Source organism: Sarcophilus harrisii, chromosome 5 (genome assembly GCF_902635505.1).
Source record: "Sarcophilus harrisii chromosome 5, mSarHar1.11, whole genome shotgun sequence".
NCBI classification, from domain to species: domain Eukaryota; kingdom Metazoa; phylum Chordata; class Mammalia; order Dasyuromorphia; family Dasyuridae; genus Sarcophilus; species Sarcophilus harrisii.
The window spans coordinates 250,946,383-250,953,583 of record NC_045430.1 but is presented as its reverse complement, the minus strand read 5'-3'; positions in this window follow the sequence as shown (position 1 = coordinate 250,953,583).

Here is a 7,201-nt window from a genome sequence, read left to right as displayed (position 1 = left end):
TCAGTTCTTCCCTCTAGCCTGGAACCCAAAAACAAGAACGCCCCTCTCCCCCGTAAATGCCTGAAGTCAGCAGCATTCCTGCACTACTGTCCCTGCACCTACCAAGTAGCACAGAAAAGACCTGACCAAAGTCACCCAGCCAGCATGTGCCAGAGACAGGACCTTGAGGTCTTCCAGGCTCAAAGGTTAGCTCCCGGTCCTTTCCATAACCCTGCTTCTCATGCAAAATAAGTAGCACATAATTAAGTTTATCTTGTGAGGAAAAGAAAAGGCATATTTGGAACCATCTCCACACTCAAGATAGTTATTCAGGGAGTTTTCTTGGTAAAGACACTGTAGTGGTTTGCCATTTCCTCTTCCAGCCCATTTTAGAGTCAGAAACTGAGGCAAACAGGGTCAAATAACAGCTAGTAACATTTAAACTGGGGGAGATGAGTCTATATCCACTTGCTTCCTAGCTACTCAGTATCACAGTATAACAGTACTTATGGCATTAAATTCTGTTCAGTATATTTTCTGTCGCTGAAGTTTTTGAGATCATTTGTATTAAGTATTTCTTTTGTATGTAGGAAATAGCTGTCCCCTACCTGGGGGAATAATGGATAAAGTGCCAGGCTTGGAGTCAAGAAGATCTAACACTTAAGAGTTGTGTGACTCTAAGTTAGTTAACTCTTTTAGTCTCGGTTTCTTCATCTGTGAAATAAACTGAAGAAGAGAATTGGCAAAAATCTTCTTTGCCAAGAAAATCCCAAATGGGGTCACAGAGAGTAGGACATGACTGAAACTACTGAACAACATCAAACCTCTTTTACATTGTGCATTGAGTACTTCAGTCATATTGATTAGTTTTTCCTTTAAAAGATGATGTAATCATCTTTGAGACTTAATTGGAACTTCCTCCCTTGCTACTCTCTTCTGATCTAGTACTCCATCCTAGATACACAGGTAAGGAAAACTGCACTTATCAGACTCAGTTTCCTCATCAGTAAAATAGGGGTAATGATAGCACTTCCCTGCCAGGATGCTTCTGAGGATCAAATGAAATAATATTTGTACAAGTTCTATGCAGGGGCAGCTAGAGGATGTAGAAAGGACTGAACTCAGGAGACCCTGAATTCAAATCCTGTGTGGGGCATTTACTTGGGCAAGTCACTTACCCCCAAATGCCTCAAAAAATCAAAATTAACTCTTTACAAATCTTAAAGCACTCTAAAAAGCTGCATGAATTATTGAGTACATTGTAGTACTCTTGTTCAGATATTATTGGACCAGGATAGTGGAACCATAAGTTTTGAATTGGAAAAGGTCATCTTGTAGAGTTTACTTGTTTTTGAGATGAGGAAACTAAGGACAGAAAAGTGATTTCTCCAAAGATAGAAAGTGGCAGAGTCAGCATTTGAACCCAGATCCTCTGACTTTAGACCCAGCACTCTTTCTGTCCCAATTGATGATGGCCTCTGAGGTCCCTTCCTATATCTGAGATTCTTTAAAACACAAAATTCTGATATTAGGAACTAAAATGGGCTCCACTTATCATAGCATGGCCTTAAAATAGTTCGGAAAGCCAAGTACCTAATTCCTAGTGCTAGTATCTAGTATCTAGTGCAGAGTGCAAAGTTCACAGAGACTGTCAATAAATATTTGTGGAATGAATAAATGGGGAGACAGATGGACGAAGTACTAATCTGACAGGTTTCTCTGGAATAAGAAAAGACAGTATGTTTTTTGCCACAGCTTTACAAAAAGATTAGGTTTCGTTAGCCCATATGTCTCTTTTTGTGATTGGAAAGTACAGTTTCACCTTTTGGGACCTGTAGGCAACCTTTGACACTTTCACAGCTGCTCTCTCACCCCATTTTCGAACTCCTCTCTCCTCCAGTCAAGATTCAACTCAGAGGCCACCACCTTTAAGAGGCATTTCCTGATTTTTTCAATTGTTAGTGCCCTACTCAAAAATTATGTAATTTCATTTCTTTATTTTTAATTATATTTTCCCAAGTAATTATAAAGATAAGTTTTAAGATTAAGTCCCAATTTTTTTTCCTGTTTTCCTCACCTCTCCTCCCTAAAACACTAAGCAATTTGATGTTATATTTGTGCGATCATGCAAAACATATTTCCATGAGTCATGTTGTGATAGAAGCCACAAGCCAACTGGGAGAAAGAAAGAAAGAAAGAAAGAAAGAAAGAAAGAAAGAAAGAAAGAAAGAAAGAAAGAAAGAAAGAAAGAAAGAAAGAAGAAAGAAAGAAAGAAAGAAAGAAAGAAAGAAAAAGAAAGAAAGAAAGAAAGAAAGAAAGAAAGAAAGAAAGAAAGAAAGAAAGAAAGAAAGAAAGGGAGGGAGGGAGGAAGGAAGGAAAGAAAGAAGGAAAGAAGGAAGGAAATGAAAATAGCATGCTTCAATTTACATTCAAACAATTGTTTTTTTCCTCTGGGTATGGATGACCATTTTCTATCATTTTTTGGAATTGTCTTGGATTATTATATCACTGAGAAGAGCGAAGTCCTTCAAAGTTGATCAATGAACAAGACTGCTGTTACAATGCTATGTAGTTTTAAAATATCCTGTGTTAATTTGTCAATAAATATGATGGATATTCACCATCACCAACATCCCTGCTAAAAGTAAGATCCTTAAAGACAGAAATTTCTTCACTTTTTGCATACATATTCCTTGCATGGTGATTGGTAATGTAAAAACTTAAATATTTGTTGATTGATTAGTTAATTAATTAAAGACAATCTTGCTACATACTAAAGAAAGCAAAAGCAAGGCTTCTTCAAATGTGTGTTCCCCAACCTGTGTTATTCCCTCTAACTCACCAAGAGGAAGGAATTCAATTCAATTCTATTCACCAAGCATTTATTAAATACTTTCTTTTTAGCTAGTATGGTGCTAGGTGCTAGGGATAAAAAGTAACAGTCCCTGCCCTCGAGGAGCTTACCTTCTATGGGGAAAAGCACAACATGTATCCATATAAGGAAGTCAAAATATACACAAAGTAGTTTTCAGAATTTCCAATGGGGTAAAGGGCAGTTGCAAACCTAAAATGAAAAATTCAGTTATTTGTTAATAATAGAATCGGGGTTCCAGAGGGAACAACAGAAGGGAAGGGTCACAGAGATAGGTTTGACATAGATGGGTAGAAGGAACAAGGGGCTGTAGAGAAGGGAGCTTTGGTCTTGGCACTTTATAGCTCAAAAGTATAAAATTTTGAATGAAGCCATCGTTTGATGGCTAATGTTGATAAAAGGGTTTATTTTATTCTCCTACTTAGTCTAAACAATCTGTCTCATTCTCCCTTTCACACTGGGAATATTGGCTGTCTTTCCCAGCCGTGCAAATAAAAATGGCCCTTCTTGTTCTTGTTCCTTACACATAACTAATTATGTCAGATGAGGGCAAGGGTAGGGAAAGGGGGGCCAGGCAGTAGCCCTGGCCAGCTTTACTCTCTCAGTGTGGAACAAGTCTGTTTAGCAAAGTCTTCTGAGAATGTCAAAACGCTTGGTTTTGTTCCCCTCCCACTTGCCCCATGCTGGCTAAAGTCCTTTCTCAAGGTTCATGGCTCATGGTATGCATGAACAAAGAAATATCATTTAGCACTCCAGTTGGGTGGTTGAGAGAAACACTGATGTCACTTCCACCAAGAATAAGCTTATGCTAGTTATTCTATCAGATACACTAACTCCAGGTGAACCAAGAACAGCTAATTATCTTTTAAGGTTTTTATGTTTTGTTTTTGGTAGACTGTCTCAAAGTTTTAGAATCTGTAAACATTTAAGATTCTTAAAAGAAAAATGTCACACACACCCCCAAAAAAGAGGGAAAAAATGGATAGGACATACCAACTAAGTCAAGGAACAGGGGCAAGAGACAGGTCCTTTTGGGCAGTTATTTTGATCCACATATGTAGTCAAATAACATATAAGTTTGTTGGATTTTGCCTTAAATTCCATGATTGGTCTGTCTTTATTAATGGATAGAGTAAAAGTTGGAATCAAGATGAACTAGACTCAAGTTTTTTTGATGCATATTCTCAGGGCAAATCACCTAACCTCTCAGTGCTCCAGACACCCCTCAAAGACTTAGTTGCAGAATATTTGCTAATCACCATTAGTGGAAACAGCATCTTTATGAGAGTTTATTGTACCAATAAAATCAAAGATCTGGTTTGGTGCTTTTTTTTTTTTTAAATAGTCGAGTGCTAGATGATAACCTAATATCCAGCTTTATGGCTCTATGGAGATAGAGCCACATGAGTTCCCCTGCGTTTGCTGATGCAGATGCTGCTACTGCTGAAGAGCCTTTGTTCATATTTTAACTCCTCTTCTCCCATCATTTTTCTTGACACATTCATCAATGTGACAAGGTAAAGTCATTTTTAATCCTCAACATTAAACACTGGATATGAGGCAATATTCCTGCTTTCAGGGAATTTATAAGAAGCTTCACTTTGAAGGTATCTAATGAGAGTTGGATTAAGAGGCTTGGTGATGTATACAAAGAGAGTATAATGAGACACTTAAAAGGAAGGTAATGAGATGCTTGAGTGGAAATGTTATAATGAATTCTACATGAAGTAAAGAGAGAAGAAAAGAAGGTAAGGAGAGCCTAGCAATATGGATTGTAAGAATTGAGAAGGGAGCTCAAGGCAGATCTTTAGGTCATCCTTAGGAAACTGAAATATCATATATGAATGGGAACGAGTGCTGAGATATATCTTCTTAAAGATTCTACTGATATGCAAAAATGAAGTAGAGAAAGAAATGGAAAAGCACTCCAAGGCCAATGGGGTCACCAGGAGTCAGGGTTGAAAAGACTTCACAACAGCATTTTTGGAAGAGGACACTAGCAGGTGGGAGTAGGATGGGCTCAGTAAAGATTCCAGTTAGAAGTAGCACTTAGGAGGTCTTAAACAAAGTCAGGCAGCAGGGCATATTGGGTTAGGAAGGCCTGGGCTGAGGACATTGGACTCCACAGTCTTGAAGATTTTTTCCAGTTCTCAATTTACATTCCTATGACCCTCCATCGATTCTGGCTCCATGATTGGGGCTAAGTACTTGGGCATCTCTGATTGGTCAGTTTCCTCTTCTGTAAAACAGGGATAACACATGAAATGTATATGCATGTGTTCTGTTCAATCATTTTCAGTTGTATCCGATTTTTTGTGACCTCATTTAGGGTTTTCTTGGCAAAACTACTGGAGTTGTTGGCCATTTCCTTCTCCAGCTCATTTTACAGATGAAGAAACCAAGGAATCGGGGTGAAGTGACCTGCCTGGGGTCACATAGCTAGTAAGTGTCTGAAGCCAGATTTGAACTCGGGTATTCCTGACTTCAGGCCCAATGCCTTGAACACCCAGCTGTCCCTATACCTGTAACAACTATCCCCAAAAGAGTTGTTGTAAAGTGGAAATAAGGAATTGTTCCTTTTATAGGGACAGTATCTGGAAAGAGTCAATGCCTTGGACTTTGGCTCAAACTTCTAAAACTTTCTACCTATGTAGACACCTACAGTGTCATGTGAGTGTGACATTCACTTCTATATCTTCCTAGGTTTTACTTTCTCCACCTTAGATAAATGGAGGGGACTTGATGGGTGATCTCATGGGGACCTTCTAGCTCAAGATCCAAGTTTCTTTTCTATAAAAGGAGATAAGAATACCTAATATCTGTTGTTATTACCTATGTAGCAGAGATGTCATTGGGACACAAAAATAAATTGTTTATTACTAATAAATGTTAGTTATTATTTTAGAGGACTGTGCAATATTGCACAAACCATTTAACTTTTAGTGCTCTGGGCAACTCTCTAGCCTCCACATGGCAAAGGAGGTACCAGTATGTATTGAAGAGCTGGTTCTTCACCAGATGTGGTCCAAAAAAAAAGTCTGACAGAGGGTTGCTATTTGGCAAATTATCCCCATTCTCCCAAAGCTTCAAGGGTGATCTAAAGGGAGATGAAACAAAGCAAGAGTAATATGCATCCTAAGCGTACTGAAAGCAGAGTTCTCTCTAAAAGAACCTCAGAAGAGCCAAACCTCTTCTTCCATTGAATGATTTCAGTCCAGTTCATACTGCTGTGAATTAAGTAGAATTGAATAACTGATGTCCATGAGGGATTGTTGACTTTCCATGCCAGATACCAATTTCTCTCATGGATGGCCTCCTCTTTCACTCATGGAAATGGATTTAGGCGAGTTGTTGAACTTTTGTTTTCATTATAGTCTTGCCTAACATGGACAAACATGAATATTTCCATATCCAAAGAACTATAGATAGGAAAACCTTGGACTTCCAGGATCTGCCTTTGAATTCTCCTTCTTCCAATTTTTCTTCAGGTGATATTGGGAAGTTATTTCATCACTTTGAGTTTCAGTTTATCTATAAAGTGGGGATAATAGAAGGTGGTTAGGTGATGTAGTAGAAGAGCACTGGTTCTGGAATTCAAATCCACCTTCAGATACTTGACACTTACTTAGCTGTGGGATAATGAGCACATCACCTAATCCTCAAATCCCCCCAAAATATAGTGGGATGAGGACTGCAAATGAAGCTGTGGATCTCTTTTTTTGGGAAAGGGATATGTATGATATTTACACAATAGGGACAACAACTGTCCTGCTCATTTTTAGAACTTTTGAACTTCTGCTCTCTGCTATGTAATGTTAATGTTTTATTGATTAGTCTTTCTTTTTTTTTTTCAACACTATCACTACCCTTCATCTGCATCCCCTGCATTTTTCCCAATTAAAAAAATTGAATCTCTCTTGTGTCACAAGGATAGAAATGCAAAACCAATTCATGAGTTGACCATCTCTCAGAATATGCATCTATACTGTTTAGTTATATCTGATTCTTCGTGATCCCATTTGGGATTTTCTTGGCAGATACCATAGTGGTTTGTCATTTCCTTTTCCAGCTCATTTTACAAATGAGGAAATTGAGGCAAGAGAGTAAAGTGACTTGCCCTGGGACACACAGCTAGGGAGTATCTGAGGTCGATTTGAACTCAGGAAGACGAGTCAACCTGACTCCAGGCCTGGCACTCTATCCACTGTGCCACCTAACTGCCCAAACTAAGTGTCTACCATAAGATTGTGTGGTGGTTCACAAATCCTTTCACTTGGAAAGACTTACAAAATTTTGTAATTTGGTTTCTCTCTTGATGTTAGTGTTGACTTTTTATGTATATCTATGTAA